Source organism: Coturnix japonica, chromosome Z (assembly GCF_054131305.1).
Source record: "Coturnix japonica strain WE chromosome Z, WE-NBRP24, whole genome shotgun sequence".
Lineage (NCBI taxonomy): Eukaryota > Metazoa > Chordata > Aves > Galliformes > Phasianidae > Coturnix > Coturnix japonica.
In genome coordinates, this window is record NC_140702.1 from 44,869,189 (window position 1) to 44,872,993 (window position 3,805).

Consider the following 3,805-nt stretch of genomic DNA (forward strand, 5'->3'; position numbering starts at 1 on the left):
TTTTGCAGCCAATGGGATGGAAAAGAAGGCATTAGCAATATCAGTGGTGGCATACCACCTAGCTTCTTTTGACTCCAATTCATACTGGAGTTCTAGCATGTCTGGTACAGCAGCAGTTAATGGAGGTGTGACTTCATTCAGGCCACGGTAATCTACCGTCAGCCTCCATTCCCCACTGGTTTTACGCACTGGCCATATGGGGCTGTTAAAAGGCGAGTGCGTTTTGCTAATCACTCCCTGATTTTCTAATTGGCGAATTAGCTTTTGAATGGGGAGCAATGAGTCCCTATTGGTGCGGTACTGCCGTCTGTGAACCACTTTGGTGGCAATTGGTACCTCTTGGTCTTTTACCTGGAGCAACCCCACAGCAGAAGGATCATCTGACAGACCAGGTAAAGTTGACAGCTGCTTAACACCATTTGTGTTTACAGCAGCTATCCCAAAGGCCCATCGATACCCCTTGGGATCCTTGAAATATCCCATCCTAAGGTAATCGATTCCCAGTATACATGGAGCCTCTGGACCAGTCACAATAGGGTGCCTTCGCCAGTTTTTACCAGTGAGGCCTGCATTCTCCACCAAAATCTGTCACGGTTTGAACTAAAAATCCACCTGCGTCCGTGACAGGGGGCCGTAGGCCCCGGAGGGGCCCTAGGCCGAAAGGAAAAAGTTAATTAGGAAAAGAAAACAGCGGCAACGATCTAAGGAGGCACACTTATTTACTAAATACTATATCGAAATACAGGATAACACAATATAATACAATATAATTGAAAATTGAGCTAACGAATCAAGCAAAATAGGAGAGAGAATGAGTCCCGTAACCGAGAGGCCTACTGTGAATCTAGGCGAACGGCTGAAGGCTCCCACACACTCCCCTGAACGCCAGAACTCGAAAGACGTCAGTCTGTTCTGCGACAGAGTTAATATAGAGTCCAGGTCCCGTGACCTATCGTGTTGTTCCCTGGGAGATGTAGTCTTCTTCTGTAAGTTGCAGATTCAGTAAAATTATTCATGCTTTATATGATGTTATGATGTGGAATACTGATAGCAAAAAATACAAAATTACTAAACCATGACATGCTGAGAGTGGCCCTTCCTCTCCTTACAGGCAGTTTGGATGGGCTTAGAGACAGAGATACTTGTTGTCTAGGGCATCCATCACATCTCCCATCAGACTGTGTGGACCTTCTTGTCAGTTGGTATGGCTACCGCATCCTGGGCATGGTGCAAGTGGCATGATTTCTTGGAGCCATGGACAGGGTCACTGCAGGGCTGTAACGATGAGCTGCCGTAGGTGGTGGTGTTCTCTTGTGCTCTACAGAATGTGTTGGTGCTCAGTCGAGTTAGAGAGCTCTCTTACTTTCTTGTAGCATCAGAATAGTCCTCTTTATTGTTTTTAACATACATCTTATATGCCATTCACTTACAAGCAAGACATTCCTGTTCCTTTAACAGTTCTTGTAATCACTTAATTGGTTCTAACTTCTCCCAGACAACAGTGATAAAGGATGAAAGCTTTATTGAAAGTAACAGAATTAACAGTGCATATCAAAAGATCCTGCTGTCCACATTTGGATGCAAACAGACAATGCTTGCCCTTTGTCTCATGCTCTGGTCTTCCAGGTCTTCACAGCGATAAGGTGTACCAAACAGTCTGATAAGCTCTTTGCTGACTTGTTCATGGTTACATCTTCCCCTACGATGTTAAACTGGCAGGTGGGGGGCTGCTGCACTCTGCATGGGTGCTCCAGACCCTCTTGAGTCCCCTCGGGCACGTCTTCCACCAGGGCCACCACCTGTGTCTTTTGGGGCCTGCCTCAGTACAATCTTCCTTGGTCCAGTCCTCAGATGGTGCAGTCACATATGTGCAGGTGGACTCTGTCTCCGAAGACTCTGATGGATGCCGGGTACGAGAACGAGGGAGGCGGAACCACAGACACTCCAGCTTTTTGGCGCGGATGTGCAGCTCCAGTTTCTCACGCTCCTCCTCGGACAGGAACAAAGCCTCCCGGCTATGGAAGTAGGTGGGAATCGGGCGGGATCCTGGTGCCCTGGCCGCACGCCTGATCCGGTCACGATCGTGGGGGTACTTCTTCTTGAGTGTGCAGTCTGGGGCACCCTGTGTTTGCTGTAAACGTTGCAGCAGTTCTATGGACTTCCTCACTCTCACAGGGAAGAATCGAAGCTTTATCTCCAGGCATTTTCTGGCTATGTGCATGGAGATCTTCCTGGATCGTGCCTGACTGAGACACAGTTTTGAGATGACGGTAGCCACTGCACTGTGTCTCTGGCATCTGATACATTTAGTGTCAGCTACACACAGGCCTGTGATGTCCGTTTGAGTGTAGCTGTCCTTTAGCAGCGCTACTTTGGCTGTGCCAGGCTGGCAGCCAGGCAGCCCTGACAGCCTCTGGTCCGCCTTACGGCAGGGGCGCAATAGTTCACGCCAAGGGCTGCTCTGCTTGGTGGCTGCCTGTCTCTCAGCACCTGCAAAACAGGGGGAGGCCCTGAGCCATGCTGGGCCGGGGGCTCTGGGGATGCTCTGGGCCAGGCATGTCCAATCCACGGCCTGCAGGCCTTAGGTAGCCCGCCACATCTGTTACCGCAGACTGGCTCCTGCCCCTCATCACCCGCAGCTCTGCCCCGCCACAAGGCCCGGCCCAGCCCTGAGCATGCACCCACCACGGCCCAGGCAGGATCGGATGCCCATGCCCTGGGCTCATCTGGCCAGGATGCACTGTACCAGGTTCTGAGCCATGGCTCAGTTGCTCCCTGAGGCTGGGCCCGGCCTGCCTGGGGATGGATACTCCTGGGCAAGCCTGGGGCTCAGGCTGACCCTCAGAGGACTCACCTGGCTCTGGTGCCACTGCTCTCTGCCACCATCTCCTCCACCGCAAGCGTCGTCTGCCAGCCTGTGGGCACGCGGACATGGCACAGTTACACTCCTGAGGGGTCCCACAGACCCTGCCCTGACTCACCCAGCACAAGTCCCCTAGCCACTAGTCTGCCCCTCTCTCAAATCTCTCCTACCTGTATGTTTTGGTTCACGGTGAACAAGAAGATTCCGGCCACCAAAAACATGAGGCCGTAAAGAAGGACAAGGGTAACAAGGATAAAGAGAGAGCTGCCAACAACCATTGCTAAACGCCGGTCGTGACCGCAACAGCAGAGGTGAGACCACCGCTCTGAACTCAGAACTGAGTCCAACTGTGTTGACATCACAGAGCTGCCTACCCACCCCGGAACTGTGACACATTGTGAGATGGAGCCTGGGTGGGGCACTCTGCCTCCTGCTGTCCACCCACCACTGTTATGAGGGCTCCTCTGAGATGGCAGCAGTTGAGGTCCATCTGCCACTGATTTGTCTTCCCAGTAGCCTAATCTCTTCCATTTCATCTCCACATTTCCCAAGGATTTCTCCTGCATATCTTATGTTGCCCTGCATGCAACTTCCCAACTGCCACCCCATCACTACCAAGGCCAACAAACCATATCTCCAAGAGACACATCTACACATTTCTTGAACACCCCAGGGATGGTGACTCCAGCACCTCCCTGTGTGGCCCAGCCTGTTCCAGTGCCATTCTTGATCTTCGCCATTCTTTCAAAGAATACATTTTCCCGCATCCAACCTGGACCTCCTTTGGTGCAGTTTAGGGCTGTTCCTTCTCATCGTGTTGCTGCTACCTGGGAGAAGAGGCCAACCCTCACCTTGCTACAACCTCCCTTCTGGTCGTAGTGGGGAGTGGGGGGAGGGGGTGTTTCTGTCTCCATCAGGAAGGGAATAGAAGATAAAGAGGTG

The 3,805-nt window shown here is 51.8% G+C and overlaps 1 long non-coding RNA gene across 1 annotated transcript; it reads right to left on the reverse strand.

Moving 5' to 3' along the window:
- Positions 1-1,505: 1,505 nt before the first annotated feature.
- Positions 1,506-3,242, reverse strand: LOC146753959 (uncharacterized). Its single transcript, XR_014939166.1, has 2 exons — positions 3,034-3,242; positions 1,506-2,915 (listed from the first exon to the last, which is right to left on the reverse strand). It is a non-coding gene; the product is annotated as an uncharacterized LOC146753959 (long non-coding RNA).
- Between the last annotated feature and the right edge of the window lie 563 nt (positions 3,243-3,805).